Source organism: Nomascus leucogenys, chromosome 22a (genome assembly GCF_006542625.1).
Source record: "Nomascus leucogenys isolate Asia chromosome 22a, Asia_NLE_v1, whole genome shotgun sequence".
Classification (NCBI taxonomy): Eukaryota; Metazoa; Chordata; class Mammalia; order Primates; family Hylobatidae; genus Nomascus; species Nomascus leucogenys.
The window spans coordinates 117,474,725-117,501,200 of NC_044402.1; positions in this window are offsets into that span (position 1 = coordinate 117,474,725).

Sequence of the window (26,476 nt, forward strand, 5' to 3'; positions counted from 1 at the left end):
TTGCTTATTGTAGTCTCATCAACTGTATTTGCTAGCTTCATTAATATTCAAGCCACTTAATGATCTCAGAATCAACTATATAAGATAGGGAATAATTTATAATGGTTTTAGTTTTTACTTTAGTGGGACAGTAATTTATTAACAGAAGTTGCCAAGAAATTATAAGATTCTTTGCAAACAATAACATATTATTTTCCTATATAGCCAGTGTTTTGTTTTCAGAAAAGGGAACCACTTGTTGAAAAACAATTATTATAAATTAATTGTGTATATTTTATTATTAATGAGACATTTTATTTCCACCCTGTATTGGATAGGTTTGGCTTTTGGAAAGGAAACTTAGATCCATTTGTCTGAAGAACTTTAAGGAGGCAATCTGCAAGATCAACATACGCAAATCAATAAATGTAATCCAGCATATAAACAGAACCAAAGACAAAAACCACATGATTATCTCAATAGATGCAGAAAAGGCCTTTGACAAAATTCAACAACCCTTCATGCTAAAAACTCTCAATAAATTAGGTATTGATGGGACGTATCTCAAAATAATAAGAGCTATCTATGACAAACCCACAGCCAATATCATACTGAATGGGCAAAAACTGGAAGCATTCCCTCTGAAAACTGGCACAAGACAGGGATGCCCTCTCTCACCGCTCCTATTCAACATAGTGCTCGAAGTTCTGGCCAGAGCAATCAGGCAGGAGAAGGAAATAAAAGGTATTCAATTAGGAAAAGAGGAAGTCAAATTGTCCCTGTTTGCAGATGACATGATTGTATATCTAGAAAACCCCATTGTCTCAGCCCAAAATCTCCTTAAGCTGATTAGCAACTTCAGCGAAGTCTCAGGATACAAAATTAATGTTTTGATTATACTAGTGGCAGATGCTGCCAAATGTTCTGTTGGAAATACTGAGAAATGTTCTTTAGATTTTGAAATTAAGAAGTCACAGGTGAACTTAGAACTTTTGGTAGAAAGGACATAAAGGGGGTAGAGAGAGCAGAAGCCATATCGAGGAGTATATCAGAAGTGTAGAAGTCGTTCAAGTAGCCTCTATAATCCTTTCTAAATCTGTACTTTATCCTCTCTTCTCACAATAATTTATATCCCCCTTAAGTCCACCTGTTGAGGGTCTTCAGAATTTGCTTTTGCTAAAGGGATGGCAAAGCATCTGGGCCTGCAGTGCTTCCTTTCCCTCCCTACAGGCTGGTCTTGAACTCCGACCTGCTTGTTCTGGCTTTTGGTTACTATTAGACAATCAAGATTTTCTCCCAAAACACTCTACCAAGAATTAAGGCTGCTGGATAGGACTTGGCTCTCTGCCACCTCTCCTTCATAGAGGTCCCATCACAAGATTTCCTTCAGTAGCCATAAAAGCTGAAAGTGAACAATTAAAGCCTGTTCCCTAGACCCCTATTTCAAAATATTCCTTATAGTATAATCATAAGTCTTAAAATGGTCTGAATGAGTCATAAAAGTAAAATCTTGATTTTTTAAATCTTTATAAGTTTTACTTTCTGTATAATTTTATTTGATTCATGACCTCAAAGACAGAGTAATGTTTTCCTGTATTCTAACTCGTTACTTCCTGTCTTAGTACATTTTGTGCTGCTATAACAAAATACTTGAGACTGGGTAAGTTATGAAGAACAGAAATTTATTGGCTCACAGTTCTGGAGGCTGGGAAGTCCAATATCAAGGTGCTGGCACCTTGCTAGGGCCTTTTTTGCTGCATCATAACATGACAGAAGGCATCACATGGTGGCCGAAGAGAGGGCAGAGAGATAGTGAAAGAGAGCAAAAGATGGAGTGAGCCCACTTCTGAGATAACAAATCCACTTCTGTGATAATAGTGTTAGTCCATCACGAGTGTGGTGACCTCATGACCCAAACACCTCTTAAAGATCCCATCTCCGAAAATTGTCACAATGGGGCAATTAAATTTCGACATGAGTTTTGACAAAAAGAAATATTCATATCGTAGCACCTCCTCTCTTCATTCCTTATTCTTTTTCTTTCCCTTCCTCTATTCTTTTTTTCTTCACTTTTTTTCTTACCATTTAGATACAGTCTTATTTCTGTTTGCCCTAAAATATTAAAAAAATAAGTTCACCAGTAGTATATGAATGCATTGTCATTGCAGGGAAGGGAAAACTGTCAGTAATACAGATCTTATGTTTCTTTCTTAGATGAAGTGACAGTTATTGGGGTTTGAAATACATCTTCTATACCCTTGCCACTCAAAGTGAGGTCTGAGGAAGGCCAGCATCCAAATTCCTGGGGTTCTCTTTTGAAGTGCAGAATTTCAGCTCCATCTTAAGCTCAGTGATCCAAAATCTGCATTGTAACAGTGTCTCCAGGTGATTCCTATGCACAGTGAAATTTGAGAAGTGTTCTACTCCAGATGAGTAGCTTTTAAACAGTTTGGATTGCTCGCTTCCACCTTTGAAAAAAGATTTTGAGTATACAGCCTAATATGTGTACTTATGAATTGTATAGTTGCTTTTCTATTAATATTACATATCATTAAAGCTTCTTATAGACAATATATAGTTGGGACTTCTTTTTTATTCATTCTGACAGTCTCTCTTACACTTAAAAGTGATTATTAACGTAGTTCTATTAACATCTATCATATTTACAACAATTTTCCATTCATTTTCCTCATTCTTTGTTTCTTTTTTGTCTTCTACTCTTTTTTCTGCCTTATTTTAATCAAACATTTAATATAATTCCATTTTCTCCTCTTAGTGTATCCATTACACTTTTTAAAAAGTGGCTGCCCTAGAGTTTGTGGTGTATATTTACAACAAATTCAAGCCTACTATCAAATGACACTATACCATTTTATGGGTGGTGCAAGTACCTTTTAACAACAAAGTATTCTTAATTCTTCCTCTTGTCCCTTACAACATTGCTGTCACTCATTTCACTTATCCATAAGCTATAATTATCAAATACATTTTTGGTAACATTTTGAACAAATTGTTATCTGTTAGATTAAGATAAGAAAAATAAAGCATTTTACTTTACCTTCATTTAATCCTCTCTAATACTTTCTTTATGTAGATCCACATTTCTGACCTATATAATTTTCCTTTTCTCTGAAGAACTTAACATTAATTGCAGGTCTATTGATGACAAATTCCCTCAATTTTCATTTGTCTAAGAAAGCCCAGTCTTTATTTCACCTTTCTTTTGAAGGATATTTTTGCTGAATATAAAATTCTAGGTCGGTGGTATAAATGGAAAATAAAATTTCAGAACCCCCAACTCACTACGCCATATGGAAAAGTTAAGCTTGGGAACTGAGTGGTGCAAACTGCCTCCTATTTTGTTCCTAAATATAGATAACTGCAAAAATAGAAAGGCAACATACCCCCGTGGGGTCAGGGGGTCTCCCTCACAATTTGCTCACAAGAAAACTTTTTGTGGTGCCGAAGATCTTTACCCTAAAACAGAGTTCTGTTGAATTTCACCCTGACAATGTAAATCAACAGCTTATCTTCACAGGTACAGGACAAAGACAGGACTAGAAGTCATTCCTCCGTTCACCTGAGATAAATGTGTATTTCACTACTTCCTCTACTCTGTGTTAAATTCTTTTATGTGAAAATTCAGATTCACTGAATGACAGATGAATGCATAGTTTTCTGTTCCTCTAACCCTCTGTTAGGCTATTTTTGCATTGCTATAAAGACCTGAGACTGGGTAATTTATAAAGAAAAGAGGTTTAACTGGCTCACTTCTGCAGGCTGGACAGGAAACATGGTGCTGGCAACTTCTAGGCTTCTGGGAAGCCTCAGGGAGCTTTTACTCATGGCAGAAGGTGAAGAAGGAGCAGGCATGTTACATGGCTGCAGTGGGAGCAAGAGAGACAGTGAGGGTCAAGATGCCACACACTTTTAAACAACCAGATCTTGCAACAGCTCACTCTCATGAGGACAGCATCAAGCCATGAAGGATCTGCCATTACTACCCAAATCCTTCCCACTAGGCCCCACCTCCAACATTGGGGACCACATTTCAAAATGAGATTTGGTCAGGACAAATATCTCTACCATATTCTGCTCTTAGCTCCACAAATCTCATGTCCTTCTTGCATTTCAAAATACAATCTCAATAGTCCTCCAAAGTCTTAACTCATTCCAGCGTTAAGTCCAAAGTCCCAAGTCCTAAGTCCAAAGTCTCATCACGAAATGAGTTCCTTAAATCTATGTGCCCGTAAAATCAAAACAAGTCATTTACTTCCAAGATACAATAGGGTCCTGACACTGGGTAAACATTCTTGTTCCAAAGGGGAGAAATTGGCCAAAAGAAAGGGGCTACAGGCCCCATGCAAGTCTTAAACCTAGCAGGGCAGTCATTAAATCTTAAAGTTCCAAAATAATCTCCTTTGATTCCATGTCCCACATCCAGGGCACACTGCTGCAAGAAATGGGCCCCCAAAGCCTTGGCAGCTCTGCCTCTGTGTCTTTGTAGGGCACAGTCCCCATAGCTGCCTCACGGATTGGAGTTGAGTGCCTGTGCTTTTTCCACATGTATGATGTGAGCTGCTTGGAGGATCTATCATTCCAGGGTCTGAAGAACAGTTGCCCCTTCCCTCAGCCCCATGAGGAAGTGCCCCAGTGGGAACTCTGTATGGAGACTCCAACCCCATATTTACCCTCAGAACTGCCCTAGTAGAGGTTCTCTGTGAGGGTTGCAGTAGGCTTCTGCCTGGACACCCAGGCTTTTCCATACATCCTCTGAAATGTAGGTTGAGGCTGCCAAGCCTCCTTTACTCTTATATCCTGCGAACTTGCAAATTTAACACCACGTGGAAGCCACAAAGGCTTATGGCTTGCAACCTCTGAAGCAGTGGTTAGAGGTGTACCTGGAGCCATTTGAGCTGAGGCTGGAGCTAGAGCAGCCTGGCCATGTGGCAGACAAAAAAAAAAAAGGGTTATCAGGAGAGAAATTCAAGCAGGCTGCAGAGCAGCCACTTGCTAGAGATATTTGCATGATTGAAAGAAAGCCAGATGCTGGTAGCCAAGGCAATGGGGAAAAGACCACGAAGGCATTTTAGAAGTCTTCCAGTCTGACCCTCCCATCACAGACCTACAGGCCTATGAGGAAAGAATGGTTTTTTAGGCCAGGCCCAGAGTCCTGCTGCTGTTTACAGCCTTAGAACACTGCTCCCTGCATCCAGGATGCTCCAGCCTCAGCTAAAAGGGCTCCAGGTACACCTCCAGCCACTGCTTCAGAGGTTGCGAGCCATAAGCCTTTGTGACTTCCACGGGATGTTAAATTTGCAGGCTTGCAGGGTACAAGGGTAAAGGAGGCTTGGCAGCCTCAACCTAAATTTCAGAGGATGTATGGAAAAGCCTGGGTGTCCAGGCAGAAGCCTGCTGTGGCCCCCACAGAGAACCTCTACTAGGACAGTTCTGAGAGTAAATATGGGGTTGGAAGCTCCACACAGAGCCCACACACTTCCTCATGGAGCTAGGGGGAGGGGCCACTGTCCTCCAGACCCCAGAATGATAGATCTACCAAGCAGCTCACATCAGGCACATGGAAAAAGCACAACTTTTTCAACTCCAACCCATGAGGCATCTACAGGGACTGTGCCCTACAAAGACACAGAGGCAGAGCTGCCAAGGCTTTGGGAGCCCATTTCTTGCAGTAGTGCACCCTGGATGTGGGACGTGGAATCAAAGGAGATTATTTTGGAGCTCTAAGATTTAATGGGCCAGGTGTGGTGGCTCATGCCTGTAATCCCAGCACTTTGGGAGGCCGAGACGGGTGGATCATGAGGTCAAGGGATCGAGACCATGCTGGCCAACAAGGTGAAACCCCATCTCTACTAAAAATATAAAAATTAGCTGGGTGTGGTGGCACACGCCTGTAGTCCCAGCCACTCGGGAGATTGAGGCAGAAAAATCCTTTGAATTTGAACCCAGGAGGTGGAGGTTGCAGATAGCCAAGATCATGCCACTGTACTCCAGCCTGCCAACAAAGCGAGACTCCATCTCAAAAAAAAAAAAAAAAAAAAAATTAATGACTGCCCTGCTAGGTTTCAGAATAGCACGGGACCTGTAGCCCCTTTCTTTTGGTCAGTTTCTTCCTTTTGAAATGGTAATGTTTACCCAGTGTCAGTACCCTCATTGTATCTTGAAAATAAATAACTTGTTTTGATTTTATGGGCACATAGATTTAAGGAACTCATTTCCTGATGAGACTTTGGACTTAGGACTTGGGACTTTTGACTTAATGCTGAATAAGTTAAGACTTTGGGGGACTATTGAAAAGGGATGATTGTATTTTGAAATGCAAGAAGGACATGAGATTGTGGGGCTAAGAGCAGAATATGGTATGGATATTTGTCCTGATAAATTTTTCAAACTTTTACACTCTGCTTTCTCTTTAAATATAACTTCCAACTTTAAGTCATTTCTTTGCTTCTGCATCTGAGATAGGCTGTTAGAAGCAGCCAGGCTATATCTCGAGTGCTTTGCTGTTGAGCAATTTCTTCCAGGAGATACCTTAAGTCACTACTCTTAAGTTCAAACTTCCACAGATCCCTAGGATATGAACACAGTACAGCCATGTTCTTTGCTAAGGCATAACATGGGTGACCTTTGCTCCAGTTCCCAATAAGTTCCTCATTTACATCTGAGACCTCAGCAACCTGGATTTCACTGTTCACATCAGTATAAGAATTTTGGTCACCACAATCTAACCAGTCCCTAAGAGGTTCCAAACTTTCCCTCATCTTCCTGTCTTCTTCTGAGTCCTCTGAACTCATTAAGCCTCTGTTACCAAGTTCCAAAGTTGTTTCCACATTTTCAGGTATCTTTATACCAATGTCCCACTCTCACGACCAATTTTATGTGTTAGGCTGTTCTTGCAGCCTAACTTCAAGAACAATGCTATAAAGCAATACTTGAGACTAGGTAATTTATAAAGAAAAGAGTTTTAATTTGCTCATGGTTCTGCAGGCTATATAGAAAGCATGGCACTGGCATCTGCTAGGCTCCCGGGAAGGCCTCAAGGAGCTTTACTCATGGCAGAAGGCAAAGTGTGGGAACAGGCACATCACATGGCAAGGGTGGGAGCAAGTGAGAGAGTGAGGGGCAAGATGTCACACACTGTTAAACAACCAAATCTTGAGAGAACTCACTATCACAAGGACAGCATCAAGCCACGAAGGATCTGCCCCCATGACCCAAACCCCTCCCACCAGGCTCCACCTCCAGTAGTGGGGACCACATTACAGCATAAGATTTGGACAGAGCAAATACCCAAACCACATCAACCCCCTCTTTTCACATGTAAAATGTAAATTCAGTGAACACTGATCAAAGCCTCAAAAGAATGCAACCACTTGCCTCTTCTGTCTGCCTTCCCCGTTTTTCCCTTTCCTTTCCCCGCTGCTGCTCATTCTTTTTACTAGAAATATTGAAGTCCCCAAACCCTCTGGACAAAGCACAGATCACAGATGTTCATGTGATTTTGTGTTCTTTTTTCCCAGGCACATTCTCAACCTTGACAATATAAATCTCTAAATTGACTGAGATTTGCTTCAGTCATTTTCTTTGGTTTTACAGTGGTTTCTTAGTTCAACACTTTAAATATTTCACTCTATTACCTTCTTGCTTGCATAGCTTCTGAAGAGAAGTCCAATCTAATTCTTATTCTGTTTCCCTGTAGGTTAAGATTGTATTGCCCCCTCTGGCTTCTTTCAAGATTTTCTCTTTGTCTTTGATTTTTCGCAGTTCACATATGATATGCTTATTATATGGTTTTTTTTTTGTATTTATTCTGCTTAGTGTTTTTTTTTGGGGGGGGCTTCCTGGGTCTGTGGCTTGCTGGCTGTCATTAATTTTGAAAAATTCTCAGCCATTATTACTTGAAATATTTCTTCCTTTTTTTCTTTTTTCCTTACTGGTATTCTCATTGTGTATATATCTTTTATAATTGTCCCACAGTCCCTGAATATATTTTTGTATTTTTTTTGTTCTTTTTTTTCTCTGCATTTCAGTTTTAAAAGTTTTTATTGACATTTGTTCAAGTTCACTGATTCTTTCCTGGGTGTCAAAGTCCAAAATTTTCTCTAGTGTTCTTATTTTTGTCTTTCCTGTTGTCTTTAGGTTTTCCCAGAAATCTCTTAAGTAGGGTTTCTTTGAACTGCAATACTCTGTTATTACAACATGACTATTGATATGGTAAAATGTGGGAGGAAGGGAAACAGTCTATAGCACTCTGGCTGGGTCTCAGTCTTTTCATGAGTCAAAGTTGGATATATATTGTTTTCCTCTGGTTGGTCAGACTTTGGTAAAGCCCCAGTTGGTTAGGCTTAAGTAACACTGTTTCCCTTGAGGGTGAGGGTAAGCCTTGTTAAGGAGAATAGAAAGTTCTGCCTATTAATATATTTCATAGTGGTTACTGCCCCATCCCACTCTCTCCCAGGGGATATTTTTGTCTGAGCTTTACAATGAAAACCTGGTGGTGTGAGGTAAAACTCAGGAAAAGCGTGGGGCCCTTCCTAAGTCTGGGCCCCCTCGGAGATGTTAATTCTCAAGCAAATCTACACGGAGCCTCCAGCAAATCATCGATTATAATTTAAAGCATTCCTATTGATGCTGGCTGCAGCTGACAGCTTTGACGTCTCCTTCTGGGCTTCTGCTTCCAGTAAGCCATGACTTTATGTATGCATCTGTCTCTTCAGAGCTGGAGCAGTGGTTTTCCCTGTGACTCAATTCCTTGGGGAATCTAAAACAAGTTGTTGATATTCAGTTTGTTCTGCTTTGCTCTTGTTGTGAGGATGGGAATGATGACTTTCAAGCTCTTTATGTGTCGGCTAGAAAGTAGAAGTCCAAAGTTTTTTTTCTTTTATTTTTAAACCTAAAAATGCATTTTTTCTAGAAATTTGAAGATTTCATTCTGACATCCCAGGAAACTGTCTTGTACATACTCTTGGAATAAACACATCACACCTTGGCCATCACTGCTCCAGATATTCTCAATTTGACTGCACATTAGGGACTCAGGAAGTTAAAAGCAAAAACCAACAAAAGATGCTCAGGCATCACCCCACACCAACTAAATCAGGATCTCTGGGGGAGCATGCTTATGTTTCAAAACCTCCCCCAGGTGATTCTAATAGCAGCCAGGGTTGACAGCCTCTGGTCTTCTAGACCAAATTCTAGACTATGTTATTGCTGCTGACATTAAGGACAAACTAGCATTTTAGCATTGGACTAACCACAATTCCACAGGAAACTGTCAAGGCAGAACAGAACTGGCAATTCCCTTTCTACTTCAGGTTTGTGTTCTTTGTGATTGCATCTCCTGCAACCACAACTTAAGGGAGACAGTGTGGCAGGCAGAATTCTCAGGTTGTCCTCATGATTCCTATCGCCTGGTGGTCACATACTGCGTAATTCCCTCCCATGAGCATAGGTGGGACATGAAAGTTTCTTCTAGCCAATATAATAATAGCAGATATAAGGAAGGTCCTGAAGTCAGTTAATTTTAAGTTAACCTAAAGGGAAATTATCCTATGTGGGTATTACTTAATCAGGTAAAAGCTCTTCAAAGAGAGACTGGGCCCCAGCTAAGGTAAGAGATTCTCCTTGCTGAGTTGATAAAATCCTCTAGACAAGCCTCCAGGTGAGAATGCAGCCTGGACAATATCTTTCTTGCAGCTTGCTGAGACCTTGAGCAGAGGACCCAGGTGAGCTGTGCCCAGAATCCTGACCCACAGAAACGAAGAGATAATAAATATGTGTTTTCTTAAGCTGCGTAGTTTGTTGTAATTGTTTATGGAGCAAATGGAAAACCAATACAGGTGTTTGGCACAATTAGAAAATAAACTTTGGAGTTAAATACATTGAGGCCAAATTCCTAGCTCTACTACTAGCTGTGTCACCACCGATGAATTATTTAAGATGGCTGAACAGTTTTCTCATCTGTAAACAGAAAAACATAACTCTTGCCTTGCATGGGTGGGATGGGGATTGTGAGGAATACAACTAAGTACATATAAGCTTGCTGTTGGTATGTTCAACGCAGTAAGTTCTCAATAGCTGAAAGCTATTACTCTAATGATCATTAACATCACCATAGGTATTGAAGTAGATAATAAATAAGACCAGTGGTGTTTCTGAAGTTGCCCTTAATTGAAAAGTTTCCACTTTGTTGACCTTCTTTCCAAATAGAAGGAACCTAAGTGTCCATAAGCTGATGAATGAATCAAGAAAATGTGGTATATAGACACAGTGGAATACTATTCAGCCATAAAAAAGAATAAAAACAGTCTTTTGCAGCAACGTGGTTGGAACTGGAGGCCACTATCTTAAGTGGAACAACGCAGAAACAGGAAGTCAAATACTGCATGTTCTCATTTACAAGTGGAAGCTAAATAATGTGTACACGTGGATATAGAGTACGGAATGACAGACATTGGAAACCCAAAAGGGTGGGAAGGTGGGGGGGCTTAGGGATGAGAAATTACTTCATGGGTACAATGCACATTATTCAGGCACTGAGTACACTAAAACCTCAGTCTTCACCACTATGCTATATATCCATGTAACAGAATGGCCCTTGGACCCCTTGAATTTATACAAATTTTTAAAATGTAAAGAACAGAGTGAAAAAAAAAAACGGGAAGAAATAGCATTCTTTACCCTCCTTAGAAGTGGAACAACCTCGTGCAAAGAAAACTCTCCTGAGAAGGAGTTTTGATTAACTTCCATCAACTTGTTTCTAGTTTTCAGCAGGCCTCATGGGGGGTAGACTGGGCTTTTTGATGTCCAATTTGAATTCTCTTGTGTTCTTTTATTTTGAGAAAGAGTCTCCCTCTGTCACCCAGGCAGGAGTGCAGTGGCGTGATCACAGTTTGCCACAGCCTGTAACTCCTGGGCCCAAGCCACTCTCCCGCCTCAGCCTCCTGAGTACCCGGGACTACAGGTGCATGCCACTACATCCAACTAGTTAATTTTTTTTTTTTTTGTAGAGACAGGGTCTTACTATGTTGCCCAGGCTGGTCTCAAATTCCTGGCGTCAAGCTATCCTCTCACCTTGACCTCACAAAGTATTGGGATTGTAGGCATGAGCCGCTGCACCCATCCTCTTGTTTTCTAATAGAAAGTTTTTTTTTAATCACTTTTCAGATTCCAAACTGACATAGATTTGGAGTTTTAGCCATTGCAATTATAAATTGCAAAGCAATTTATAGCACACAAGCTGCTTTCTATAAACATCACTTCATGTAATCCTCCCCACAGTGTTGTGAAGTAGGCATTATTTTCTTAGCTTTATAAGTGAAGGAATGAAAGCTCAGAGAATGTAAATAGCTTATCCAAAGTTCCAAAGCTAAGGAGGTGTAGAAAGGAAAATCAGTTTCAGGTCTGTATCTCCAGTATGCTGTCTTTCAAACCAGAAAGCTAGTTAAAATAATTACCAGTCCTTAGACCAGCTGCCTGGTCACCATGTCACCCAGACATCTCCCTTTGCACTGTGGGCATATGTGAACCCCCACATGAAGGCTTTGTCATTCCCTAATTATCCAGGTTTGTTACTGATCAGTCATACTCCTGATTTTCCCTAATTGTGTGTGTGTGTGTGTGTATGTGTATGTGTTTGTTTCCCTTAAGAGGAAGGCAAGTTTTCTTAAAAAACAAAAAACCACACACACACATACAGAGTAAGAAAATTTACCAGTTTACTATTTACAAACTTAAAAACTCAAAAAAAAAAGGGGGATTCTGAGGGCACAGAAAATTCATATGGGACTAGATAATGGATAAATATATTCACTAAAAATATGGCACCCTTATTTAGTGCTCTGCCTTTTTAAAAGATATGATACACATCTTCTTGGTACAGTATATCCACTATTATCCATTTAATTTCCATTTATTTCCCCGTTTGCTAGAACTTTTCAAGCTTTTACTCCCCTGCTGCTTTTTTTTTTAAGTTCTGTTTATTATTATTATTATTATTATTATACTTTAAGTTTTAGGGTACATGTGCACAATGTGCAGGTTTGTTACATATGTATCCATGTGCCATGTTGCTGTGCTGCACCCATTAACTCGTCATTTAGCATTAGGTATATCTCCTAATGCTGTCCCTCCCCGCTCCCCCCAACCCACAACAGTCCCTGGAGTGTGATGTTCCCCTTCCTGTGTCCATGTGTTCTCATTGTTCAATTCCCACCTATGAGTGAGAACATGGGGTGTTTGGTTTTTTGTCCTTGTGATAGTTTACTGAGAATGATGGTTTCCAGTTTCATCCATGTCCCTACAAAGGACATGAACTCATCATTTTTTATGGCTGCATAGTATTCCATGGTGTATATGTGCCACGTTTTCTTAATCCAGTCTATCGTTGTTGGACATTTGGGTTGGTTCCAAGTCTTTGCTATTGTGAATAGTGCCGCAACAAACATACGTGTGCATGTGTCTTTATAGCAGCATGATTTATAGTCCTTTGGGTATATACCCAGTAATGGGATGGCTGGGTCAAATGGTATTTCTAGTTCTAGATCCCTGAGGAATCGCCACAGTGACTTCCACAATGGTTGAACTAGTTTACAGTCCCACCAACAGTGTAAAAGTGTTCCTATTTCTCCACATCCTCTCCAGCACCTGTTGTTTCCTGACTTTTTAATGATGGCCATTCTAACTGGTGTGAGATGGTATCTCATTGTGATTTTGATTTGCATTTCTCTGATGGCCAGTGATGATGAGCATTTTTTCATGTGTTTTTTGGCTGCATAAATGTCTTCTTTAGAGAAGTGTCTGTTCATGTCCTTCGCCCACTTTTTGATGGGGTTGTTTGTTTTTTTCTTGTAAATTTGTTTGAGTTCATTGTAGATTCTGGATATTAGCCCTTCGTCAGATGAGTAGGTTGCGAAAATAAAATGGGAGAAAATTTTCGCAACCTACTCCCCTGCTGTTTTAATGACAGGCTAGATGGTCATTTTGCTTTGCTTCCTATAATGAGTGTGTTAAAAGGCGTGTTTTCTGCATTTGCTCACCACAGAGTGGCCAATGTGATTTTACAACTGGGATGCTAAGGCAGTCTGTGGAAACACAGTGGGCCCTGGTAAGTTGGAATGTTTGAATGCTTCGGTTAACTTTTATTGAACTTGCTTGAAGAACTGCATGGGCCTTTCTCAAGCCTCCTTCTCAACACATGTGATTTCAAAGGCTTAGCCCTCTGGAAGTCTTAGCCAGTACCCCTGCACCCATCAATTCCCTTCCTCCTAATAGTCACTACTGGTATTCTTCTCTCTTCCATGACTTTTTTGCAAAACTTTCAACTTTTTCTTAACAATTTTACCTCTTTTACCTATTTCTTGCAAAGACTTACCACCTTTTCTGATTATTCTCAACAGAAGAGCTCACTGGAACACAAGACATCTTGAATGAGGAATATGTAAAACACAGATAGACCCATGTTCTCTAAATTCAAATGCTTCATTAAGGGGAATTGGAGCGTCAGAAACAATTAGTATGTCTTGGCTAGTTATAAAGAAAATTCAGCATTTGGTAAAATGCTATAGTTTCCTTAAAATTTAAGTTTTTAAACAGACTTCTAAACTTTATTTAGCTATTAAAAAATTGTTATTGGAATAGCCCACTTTACAAAATTTAGTACTGTTACTTGCAAAAATGTGATATTTTGAGATCTGTAAAGATTCAAAACCAAAGAATTATGATACTTTGAATAGAGAGTAAATGAATAAATCCATAGTTGATCCCGTTATGATGTTTATATTATCTTATTGGTAAGGAGTAGGGATGAGAACATAGTACAAAGGAAAATGCTGGGCTGGATGACTCAGGCTCTGCTAGCTGAACCACACGGGATGGGTCCTTGGAACCTACATAAGTGTGGGTGCTCATTTGCAGAATGAGAGAGTCAGATACCACGATCCCTCTGGATCTGTAACTCCAAGATCTGGGATTTTCGGGAAAAGTTGAACAAAGCTTAGCAGTGGGTTCCAAATTATCTGGCCCTTCCTGCTTTTCTGTTGCTCACCACATCTGAAAGGTGGCATCCTTAACACTGAGGTCCAAGCCAGCTAAAGACAGGAGGTCAACTTTGTATGCACAGTCCGTTTCCCCTTCACCTGCTGTTTGGTTGTTTTTGTGCCACGGGTCCTGGGCTCCTTCCTCTGTCCGGCGTCGGAGCTGGGCCTCCCTCACATCAGCACCATTTTGGCTGTAAGCTGCTGGAGCAGCTGCTGCCCGGGAGGGCTCTGCTCATGTCCTGAGCTGACACATGACAACTTCTATTAGGCTGAGGTGCTCCGAGAGAAGCCAGTGGGCCCTAGCAGCCATCTCCCTTCTGTTTCCCCATCTGCTGGCTCCCAGGGAGGTGGTGGCAGAGCTTAGGTAAAAGAGCACATCCAAAGTGAGGACATGGTGAAGACCTGGAGGGATTGCACTCTCCCTCTTTGTCAGATGTTGCCTGGCAGGGGTGGAACCTGTCCCTTAGGAGAAAATGGGGTGACTCAGACTAGCCTGGCTCATGCTGAGGACGTCCAGTCTGCCTCCCACCATCCCTGCTGGGAGTCCCCACATGGAAATCATATTTGCAGCTTGGGTTAAACATGACCAGGTGCTCCACAGAGGCAGTGCCAGAGGATTCTTGGCATGGCCTCTGCACTTGTTTGAATGTTGTGGCTTTTAATATTTATCCCAGTTCTTATGTGTGTTTGTGAATGCCCGTGCACATGTGTTGCAGTTCCTTCCCAGGGTCCCCTAGCATAGGGATGTTCCTGTCCATCAAACAGGAAGAGCAACAACAGGTTGTAGGGGGAGCTGGGGCAGGCTGGGTGAGGGCAGGGCCTGGGGAGGCTGAGGGGCCAGGCCATGTGTTCGGCTGTTAGTGCATTGGGCTGGCAAAGTGGGAGGCTGCTGTGCTGCGACCCCCTCTCTCAGCCAGGGGTCCCATAGATTCCCAGACGCTACAGCTTGAAGGGAGGGGCCTGAGAGGTGATGTGGTTCAATGCTTTTATTTTCTGAAGATGAAAATGAGGCCTAGAGAGGGGCAATGGCTTGTGAAAGACACATTTAATTGTAACAGGAGCTGAACCACCAAAATCTGGGCTGTGTCTTAGCTGTCTCATTGGTGCTCTGGGGTCCGGGAAGAGTCTATTGACTGAATGAATAAGCCAGCTCAGGCCTCTACATCCTAAGTCAATGCTTACACAATGCTTCCTTCTCCACCAAGAAGGACTCTAAGATTTCTTATGGTTTTGGGACTGTACGTCCCCGTTTCTTTTGGTTTGCCCTACTCTAACTCTCTGAAAAGCATGCCAGTTTGGATAATAAATCATATGGTCTCATTATTTAGGATTGTCTCATTTTCTAGAATGCTGCTTCTTTGAAGACACATATTCCTGAGCCAAAGAGTTGCTCCTGTTGACTGCCGGCTCAAAGCTTCACAGAAGTTCTGATGAGTTCCTGGGTGCAGGTGGTGGGAACTCTAACGAACACATGTGAACTCAGTTACTCATGACTGGATTTATCCTAACAAAGGAATTCAAAAGCCAATTGTCTAGAATCGTTTGCCTCATCTGTAAAATGACAGAGCTGTAGTGGCTGATTCCTAAGGCCCCTGACAGCTCAAAAATCTGCATCCACAAATTAATTTCAGGGATCATTCTGCCCCTTGCTATGTTGGTGGTGGTTCTCTAGCTTCTGCAGTGAGGTGATCAGGGGCACATCTGGATAGCACCTTAGAGGTTGTGCGTACCAGATGCCTAATATGAGAGATAGTAGCTTTACAGCCAAGATGACAGATGCCTGTCCCTGCCCTTCCTTCTGGTTCCCAAATCACAATCTCTAAGCACTGGGTCTGAGGAGAGCCCCAGGACACATGGGGAGGCCGGACTCCCATTTCCAAGTCCTTACCCTTTGTCCTTCATGTTACCCTGCCTAATGTGTAAAACCTGGGGCTCCCAGAAGGGCATGGGCTGTGGGTGAGGATTGCTGACTTCCCAGTATAAGGCTGTTCTCTAGCAGTGCTACCCATCTCTTAGGCCCTCAGACCAGTTGGATGCCTGATCTTGGGAAAACACAATCTCCCTAGGGAGAGCTTGTTCTTAAAAACATATGATGTATAAATCATGGTTTTGTCTTTCCAGACAGACAGAAGCTACCTCCAGCTACATTTATTGAGAGCTGTGAAATATCATGGGGCCTCATGGAGTGGCAGTTGAGTCAGGTTGCCTAGGTCCAAATCCTAGCTCAACCATTCTAGCCATGTGACCCTTGGTAACGTTCTTTCTTAATCTCCCTCATGCTCATTTGCAAACATTTATCCTTATAGGGCTATTTTGAGGATTAAATGCGATGATTCTTACCACAAGCAGAATACAGTGCCCCCAGTGGTGAGTGCTTTGTGATCATAGTGAACACATTGGACTTTTGGTACTTACAGTCCTTTGATCACTGAAAGGGGCTATGGCTTCAAGAATGATGCATAAACCCATTCTGTGCACTTGAGCAGGCAGGCAGGGTTTGGGCATTGGGTCAATGTAGAAGGAGGAGGAAGAATTCTGCAGTCACTCTGGGGCTGCTGCTCTCATCAGCGAGTCACTAATGGGCATCAGGAGGTCCCCTTAGAAGGGGGTGCATGTGCCTGAGCCTCAGGCAAAATTGGCCCTGGTCATGGTTCTCAGGCTCTCTTCTCAATGCCAAGGGGGAGACATCTGGGGAGGTTGTGAAGGACTATCAGGTTCTTACGATTCTGATGTGTTTATGGCAGTGAGTAAAATTCATAGGTCATTTATGAGCTTTGCCTCCCATTTCACACAGCTGGTCCTTTTTAGTCAGGCTGTACATGCTCCAAAAAGAAGCATCAGCACCTGGAGGGCACCTTCTCCTCCCAGTCCTGGGAGGCTCTGAGAGGGAGGCCAGGAGAGAAGTGGAGGGTGAGGCTCATAGCCTACCTGTGCAGCACTTGGGCCTACCTCCACTGGCCTGAACCACGTTCTTCTCCAGCACATGGTCCTGGGTGAGGAGGGCTAGGGCTAGAATTCATCCACTCTCTGGATGGGGTCCTGAGTCCCAGCACTCTTTGGGACCTGGAGGTTCACCTATGATATTTTCCTGATGATACCCACGGTTTTAATATAGTCTGGCTCCCTGAAGAGAACCAGTGGTACACACAAGACATTGGGAAGGTAACTGTCCACGGGCTAGGATAAAGAAAGTCAATTCTGGTGGCTCTTATTCATTGAAGTCTAATAGGATTTAATCCTAGGTTAAAGAAAGGATTTGCTTTACTCAAAACTACTCTAAGGTACTGTGAAACAAAGTTTAAGAATGGTTCACAGCTTAATGTGAAACAGATATGGGCCTGATCTTGACAAACTGGCTGTGGACACAAAGCTCAAGTCTCTTCCTCCTGACCACAAAGATAATGACCTTCACAAATGTCTTGTGGGAAGAGACAATGAGATTCCCAGTCAAGTGCTAAGTCTTGGTAAGTTCCATTTCAGATAACCTCTTCTTCTTTTCTTTCTTTCCTTAATTCTTGTAGTTTTCTCTGTCTCTTCAGTGTTTTTCTGACTTGATGGTGCCTGGTCAAGAAAGGGCCATAGAAGAAGTCAATACCGGGATGAGCCATGTGGAAAAGGGCAGCTGAACACAATCTCCTCCTGTCTGAATTAGTGCCTACACTGGTGATCTGGCTTATTGGTGGGAAGTCATCTGTCATCCAGACACCCAGGGGGCCAGGTGCTCCATGTTTAAATTATGTAAAGATTATCAGAGAGATAAACCTGCAAAAGTGTCTCTGGCACCAATGAGAACAGGCACTGATAAGAAGGGGCAAGGCGGCCGGGTGCAGTGGCTCACGCCTGTAATCCCAGCACTTTGGGAGGTGGAGGTGGGCAGATCACGAGGTCAGGAGTTCGAGACAATCCTGGCCAACGTGGTGAAACCCCGTCTGTACTAAAAATACAAAATTAGCCGGGTATGGTGGCACACACCTGCAGTCCCAGCTACTCAGGAGGCTGAGGCAGAAGGATCGCTTGTACCTAGGAGGCAGAGGTTGCAGCAAGCTGAGATCATGCCACTGCACTCCAGCCTGTGTGATGGAGCAAGACTCCGTCTCACAAAAAAAAAAAAAAAAAAAAAAAAAAAGAAGGGGCAAGGCTTCGGTGGAACAAATGGGAGGTTAGATGCCAGGAAGCATTCCCAATAGGAAAGAGGTGTCCTCCCCAGGAGGGCTATGACAATAAGAGGCTCATGTGTATGGCCCAGGAGGAAGGTTTTCTGTAAAAAAGGCAGTGATGGTTGACTTTTCAAGGCATTTAGCCACCTGAGGGGTCTGCCACCTACTCTCCAAGGGTACTATGTCATGGCTCTTATCAACAGAAAAAAAATCTTAACTCATTTGCTTTGCTGATAGAATGGAAATCCCAGAGGCATGAATGAGGCTTATGCCCAGAAAGTGGCAAAGACTGAGCCAGGTTGAATGCACATCTTCTGACTTCCACCCTGGTTGTATGTGGAAGGCAGCCTCTGAGATGGCCCCCGGTGATCCCTGCCTCCAGGTAGTCACACCCTTGTGGAACCCCTTCACGTTGAGCATGAGCTGGACTTACAGTAAGTCAGTCTTACTTACACTAGACTTGCTTCTAGTGGAGAGAATACAGCAGAAGCAATAGAATATCACTTCTAAGGTTCGGTTGTAAAAAGACTGAGGCTTCTGTCTTTGGTGCCTCCTCTCTCTCTCTCTCTCTCTCTCTCTCTCTCTCCCCCTCTGTCCCAGGTATTTAATAAAGGTGTTTTGATTGACACAGGAATTATTCCATCCATAAGTTGTAACCTTGGTATGGGAGGAAAAAGCAATGTAGGACTAGATGTCATCTCTGCAGTGGGAATAACTGGACTGAGGTATTCAGTAAGCAACATTCTCTGCATCTGGGATTCTAAGGACATCAGCACTCACTTGCACACAGATGGTTTCTCTTTCCCACCCCCATTCTCAGTGTGAAATCATTCCAGCATCTAAACTGCCATCTTCATGCATGGTACCTCAACTCTCTGCTCAGGAGCCAGAATAATCCATGCAGCCAAGTCTCTGCCCTGGCTGAATGAGAGAGGATGACTGGAGGCTAGATTCACCAGCTGGGAGAGCCCATGGTTACTTTTCTGGCTTTGTCCTCACCCAGCATGACAAAGCACCAGCAATATGGGCTGCCCCAGAGGGCACTGGAGGCATCTGACCTTTTCATCCCTAGGAGTCCGTGGTCTTTAGAGAAGAATGACATAATGGCCCTCTGTTCTTAGTGGGCTCTGCTGAGTTAAGCTGGGCTGATGGAGAGAATGGTAAAAGCCCTGGGGGAGCAAGGGTCCCCAAAGGTCATCTTACCCATTCTTCTGCCTCCGGGAAGGGTAGCTAATTAGCAACTTAGTAGGTCAAAGATGCAATGAGAAGAAGGTGAGTCTGATCACCCTTTAATTTGGGATGTACAGAAAGGAAGATTCTACAGTTTCCTTAGTTAATGATCTGGTACCTCATGTCCTGGATACTCAGTTCTTCCTGCTTCTCTTTTCATCCAACGGTTCCCTGTTTTCATCCAAGCGACCTTATTCTGTCTGAGGTTCAGCTGATTCTGGAGACTAAACCTTCATAGCCATTAAAGAATTGCTTTTGGCCCCTGCCACACTCATACTTCCTTGGACTTCATCTTGAAGATTTTCATTAAGAACAGAATTTATGTAACTAAAATCTGGGCAAGGCATAGATGATGAGGAGGTGACAACGATAAACAGATAAGTTAGGGACTTTAAGGAACTTTAATGCCATGAGAGTCCTTTGGCTGTAAGCATCTTTCTCTGTCACTTGAGGAGTTTGGATGTTTGCAGAAGCTCGAGAAGATAAGTGGTCAAGAGAAGATCACCTCGGTCAAGGCAGATCCAAATCCAATACACGGACTTTTGCCTTTTTGTCTTGTAGTCTTTCCAAAGATGTCAGTTTCGTAGGCCTGAATCACTGTACAGGATATGACTGCTTGCTTTTCTGGAGAGAAAAGAGGAAAATAAAAATCCCGTCCTTTCTCAAAAAATAAAAGAGAGTGAAAAAGCTCTTTAGTTTCATTAAACAGGCGTGTTGGACTTCAAATAACTCTCATCACATAACATGTTGATGAGTTAAGTGTTAATGAATCAGAAACATATGGATACAATTTCCCTGAAAATACACAAGGGTTTTGGAATAAAAGGGAGTCACCCCTACCACCAGCCCTGCCCACCTCCTTGGCTCTGGGCCCAGGAGTTAGGAACTTGCCTCCCCTCCTGGGCTCACTGATGGGGCTGCTCCCTTTCTGGCCACCCAGACTGCTCTCAGCTTCTCCCTGGAATTCCTCCTCTCCTGTGGTTTAGTGGCCAAGTGGCAGGGGTGGGCTGAGAGATGAAAGGTCAACTACTGAGAGAAATGAATGACACAGGGAAGAGAGGCCTGGGAGTCATCGGCCCAAGTGCTCAGGAGATGGGCCACGTGCTGTGTGCAGGAGGGACCCGTGCTGGCGGCTACATGCTGGCTTCAGGTCTGGGGTTCTTCGGAAAGTAGTTTTAAGATGTTTTCTTTCTTTCCAAGCAATATGAAATTCTCTTGATCCGTACTCACTGATTTGTGTTTTCCGGGTTGCCAGGGTTTCCTGGAGATTGCGCCTGCATCTTTGCAGGGGCTGGGACAGACAATTCGGAACTCCCCAGGACAGGCACTTCTGAGCAGAAATCATGCCTTGGGGTCACCTCAGCTTTTCAGAGTATGTCTCACTTGCCTCACACAAAATCCCACTGCCTTCCGTGCCAGGTTAAAGTGGCTTAAAGTAGATGAAAGGACTTGCCTGTGGACCTGGGAGTTCCGCAGCCTGACCCAGCATCCGGTGAACAGTTGCAGAGCTGGGCAGTGTCTGTGGAGTGAGGGGCCCAGTTCCTTCTTTCTTCTTGCCTGTGGTTCTCAGATGGTTGACTGTCACCCCGGCAGACCCAATAGTGGCGCATAGGGACACACTCCATGCAGGAGTGTGGATGATCCTCATATTAGATTCTTTAAGCCCCATCCTATAGTCATTTTGGGTTCCCTCAGAGTGTACCTTGAATAGAGAATTTCGGTGCAATGATATATTCATGAGGTGATTCCAGGAAGCGTGGTAGAAAATAGGGAATGTTGGGCCTGATGTGGTGGCTCACGCCTGTAATCCCAGCACTCTGGGAGGCTGAGACGGGTAGATCACCTGAGGTCAGGAGTTCGAGACCAGCCTGGCCAATATGGTGAAACCCTGTGTCTACTAAAAGTACAAAAATTAGCTGGGCATGGTGGCGTGTGCCTGTACTCCCAGCTACTCGGGAGGCTGGGGTGGGAGAATTGCCTGAACCTGGGAAGTGGAGGTTGCAGTGAGCTGAGATCATACCACTGCACACCAGCCTGCGTGACAGAGCGATATTCTGTTTTAAAAAAAAAAAAAAAAGGAAAGAAAAGAAAATAGGGAAAGTGGGATGTGGGGAGCACATGTGTTATTGAGCGGGTTGTTTGTGTGGGCATCTGGGCTCAGTCTGGATGGGGGTATTCGGAGAGGCACTCCTTCTAGGAGGAAACTGGGTGTTTATCTACCAACTCCCATTCCTCATGGGTTGCTTCTGAGACGCTGACTTCTCTGTGCTCTCAACCTGCCCCATGTGTAAGTAGATCATATTCCTGAGGCCAGAGAAAGCCCTAGGGCAGAGAGATGATGGTGGCTGAGGTAGGAAGCTGTTGGAGTGGCTGTGGGTGACCTTCAGGGAGGAAGAAGGGAAGAGGGGCTGGCACAGACATCGTCTCCTGCAAGGGTCTGGATGTGCTCCCACTCCCCTTCTTTCTGCTTTTTGAGACTGATTCACTTCTCACTCAAGTCTTGGATGCAGAAGGAAAGAAGGGAGCAAAATAAATTAGTACCCCCAAATGCATTTATTTGTGGGGACCAGAGAGTTGAGGGTATAAATGTGTGTTTGCATCGCTTGCCAAGCTGTGGCTCAGAGTGTCTGGCCTAAGAGTGGCCATGCCCTCAGGCCCCCAGGGCCCACTGCAAACTGCACAGGCTGAGCTCTCCTACCTGTCCTGGCTTTTGGCATTTCTGGCCTGCACAGTCATCTAAAACCTTGGTTTGGGGTCTTTTTATTTTTCTTCCCACACTTCCTGGAATTACTGGTCAGCTTCAGAGCCAGGCTGTTGCTCTGAAAGTCCTGGGAGAGGGGAAGAGAGCAAGATGGACGAGTGCAATGAAACCGTGACCCTCCTTCCTATGACGGGGCGAGTGTTATCATGCTAAGGCCAGGAATTAGGTATTATTCATGCCCAGAGAAGACAGATGAGGGGGGAGATGGGACAGCCAGGTGGAAGCTGGGAGACTGAAAAATTATAGCTTTTAAGAAGATCCTGTCCAGATTTGATGGCCTCTGAGGGGCCTCCTTGTTCTCTACATGCAAAGTTTCTCTACCACGCAATATTGAAATCGTGCTTTAAGGCATTCATGGTAATCCATTCTTTATTTCTTAATTTCACATCATGTTCCTTAGCCTTAAAAAAAAAAAGGTCAAAGGCAGTTTTGCCACTGTCCTCAAAGATGATTAAGTTGGGGGGTGGACTGGCAGTCAGCCTTCAGGAGGATCCTGCCAGGTAAGGGGAGGAGCCACCCTTGGCTCTGAGCCACTGGGACAGAGTAGAGAGAGGTACAGGAATGGAGATGAGCAGGGGTGGAGTGGAAGAAGAAAGGATCATGCCTTGGTCATCTTCTCCTCTCTCTCCTTCCCCGGTGATTCATGCCGTCATCACTTCCCATCTCGGATCCTGGGCTCACAGCCATCCCAAAGCCTTTCCTGCTCTGCTTGGCTGGAAACAGATGCAGACTGACAGATGTCTCCTTCAGGAACTGTGACCTCTTCACACCCATCCTGGGGCAGCCACTCCCTTCCAGGCCTCTGCAGAGAACAGCTCTTCTTAGGGCTCTCCCAAGACCACCAGGCCTGGTCCTGACACCTTCCAATACCGGGCATCTTCTCTCCCAGCTCTTTCCCCCTCCACTAGCCTCCAGGCACCCTCCTCTCCTTGCACAAGGGGTTATTGCCCCTCCTCTCCTTGCATGCACCCCACTGTAGTCCTATTGGCTTCCAGTGCCTTAATGGGACTTTCCCCTCCCCTCTTGCTGGGTGAAGCTCCACCCCTCTTAAGATCTCCTTACTCTTTCTTCCTCTTGCTGGAATGATTTGGTTGTGGGGTTGGGTGGGGAGTACATGCTCTTAGGAGGCCCCTTCAGCTAGTCAAGTGCCTACATCCTCTGACTGCCTCTTCTACCCCACTTGCTGCTTCACCCCCATTCCTTGGCTTGGCCTGCCTTTCCTGACAGTGGCAGTCCCTTTCCACATCCTAGGGTGCTGTGAGAACCAAGCAAGACCATATACATGAAGTGCATTGTAAACTGTAAAATCTCCAAAAGTAGGCCGGGCGCAGTGGCTCACGCCTGTAATCCATTTTTATAGAAAACCAAGGTCCCCAGAAGCTTGCCAGTCCTATGGTGGACACAAGACCAGGCTCTATCTGCTCAGTGGTTCTCATGGCTCACGATGCTCAGAGCAACCCAAGAAGTGGAGTCAAGTGCAGCCTCTCCAGACCTCCTAATGTGCTCCCCTTCAGACCTCCTAATGTGCTCCCCTTCAGTGGGGTGGCCTCTCCAGACCTCCTAATGTGCTCCCCTTCAGTGGGCCTGATGAACCTAGACCTTAAACACATGGCCAAGGGGTTCTGATGAAGAAGCCCTGGTAAAAAGACACTCACCTAGATTGTTTGACTCTTGACCCTCTTTCACCCAACTCTAGATCTTCCTCTTGCTGAATCCTACCAAGAGGGCGCTTAGCTCCCTGTGTTTACCTTTGTAAATTCACTTTCTATTTTCCAAAGGACTTAGTTTGGGGCTCAGGCTCCTCAAACAGCAGCTTCTGAAGCTTTCTGGAGCATAAAGCGAGACTTCTCAAAGTGGTTGGGAGCAGGAGACCATGTCCCAAACTGGAGCCCCCAACGTGGCTTGGAGGCCCCTCTGGGCACAGAGGCAGTGAGAGCCATCAGTACCTCTCCTTGAGGCCAGTGGAGAGGTTCTAGGGATGTTGAGGGCCACTCTCACTTCCTATGTAAATTCATCCCTCTGGGCAGCATCCCCGTTTCTAGCAGACACTGCTCTTGCACAGCTCTTCTCTCTGGATGCTGTGTGCTGCCATGCTTGTCCCCCTCAGGGCTTTCCAGGGCAGTGGTGGGTGTGGAAAAGCTCCCCCTGTTTTGATGTGTACAGGGAAGCATGTGGATGAAGGCATTGCTAGGTGATGCTGAGATGGCAACAGCCTGCTGCAGATTGCGGGAGACATGGCATTGCCAGTGTGCAGAAGGCCAGCTGGGCTCAGGGTGGAGGGGAGCTGGCACCTAGCACCGAGTCCATGGGGGAGCCAAGCAGCTGGGAGGACCAGCCATGGGAAGGGTGTGACACCAAGTGGACAGTGATAAAACAGGACCGAAGGGGCCAGGACTGGGGCTGTCTTCCTGGCCTGCAGGAGCTGGCTGTGTGTCCTTCCGCATGGTACCTCCCTTCCATGGGCCTCTGCTTGCCTGGGGGACATATCAGAGACTGGAGTCTAACAGGCACTGGTTACACAAAACATCACGTATTTTCAACAAGATGACTGGCTTAAATCGAGGGTTCTCAAATGGTTTTCTATGAACAGAGGTTTCCACTGCTGGGCCATCCCCCAGAGGAGCCCATCGTGAGGGGGAAGTCCTGGCCACACATACTCACTGTCTCACTTCCAGGCATTCCTGGGGTCCTCAGGGGAATTTCCAGGGTGTCGTCTGAGCTGGCCTGGTCCAGTGGTTTTTCGGTGAGTAACCGAATCACAGCTCTCTCCCCCTTTCTCTGGTGGCTCACTGTGCTGGGGACTGGACACTCCTGGGTGGTACAATAGGCTGAACCGCAAGTCACTTCAGGAAGTCGGCGTCTATTTCATGCTCTGCAAGGAGCGCTGTAAAATAGTCATAACCCCCAATCTAGCAGAGTGTCAGGTCCCCCCTGAGTTTTTCACTGCGATGCATAGTAATATGACTCATCATTTCTTATTAGATGTGTGAATGAATAAATTTGCTTATTTATTAGGTCCTGATGGCTTCCCATCTTTGAGTTCTGAGAAAAAAAACTTGTGCAGTAAGTTGTTCAGCTGACGCCTTAGTGAGGCTTCACTTTTCAGGTCATTTTCAAACCCTTCTGGGCAGCTGGCTATGAGGTTCTGGAGAAGAATGGAAGAGGTGTTCAGGGCAGAACAGCAGGGCCTTTCCTCTATGTGGACGACCAGGAGGCGTGCTGCCCAGACCCCTGTTCAGGGCAGGACTTCTTGCCCAGCTATGGGTGTGTGGTCAGCAGATGGTTTCCAGCTGTCAGGTCTCTTGGGGTTGACCTCAGCTTCAGAGAACAAATTTGCTCAAGGTCACACCCTTCTCAGGGCAGCCCACCTCCAGTGACTGGGCAAGATGGAGTATACAGGCCTGGCCATTTCTGCTTGACCTAGGATGGGATGACCAGCAATATTCACTTCAGAGCTTCCCATCAGCTTGGCCAAGACCTTGTCAGGCTGCATCACATTTAATCTCTCCCTCCCTGAATCCTCATTCTATCCCCTCCCACAAGTGCTGATCCCTAATAAACATCATGCACCCAAAGTCCATCTCAGCATCTGCTTTCAGAGAGCCCTTACTTCACAGTTTTCCCCGGGGGTGGTTCAGAATCTTGCTATAGGTCCAGTCCCTCCCCAAAACCAGTAAGGCCGATGTGCAGCCCTCCAAAAAACCATTCTGACCAAGTCAAATCCATAGCCACCAGAGTGTGTGGGGATGACATCAGAGATGGCTGCTATGGCATCCAGTTGCCTAGAAAAAGAAATCTATCAAGCCCATACTAGCCTCAGGCCTCAGGGCCTTTGCACTTTATGTTCTCTTTTAGGAATGCTAGGGTTTGTGCCCAGTTCACCTCAGTCAAGTCTTCCTACGCTGCCAATCAAAATGATCCTCTCCTCAACACACAGTCACCCCACTATGCGCTGTGTTGTTGGTGATTTTCTGTTGCAATAAAAATTAAAGGTAACCTTGGATACTTAGGTTTTCAGTCTCTGTTTCTTCCCACTGGAACATGAATCCTATGACAGCAGGGGTCTTTCTACTTTGTTAATCTCCTCATCCCAGGACCTTGCAGCTTGTCTTAAGTAAGTACCAGATAGAGAATGACAGAATGAATAGGATGGACAAATATTTTTTTGAGTGGAAATAAGAGAATCTAATAATTCAATATTTTAAATATTTTTAATTTTTAAAATATTTGAAATATTTTGTTTATTGAATATTTTCGCTTTTTCTTTCTAGTTAAGGTAAGTGGCACTGGTTTTC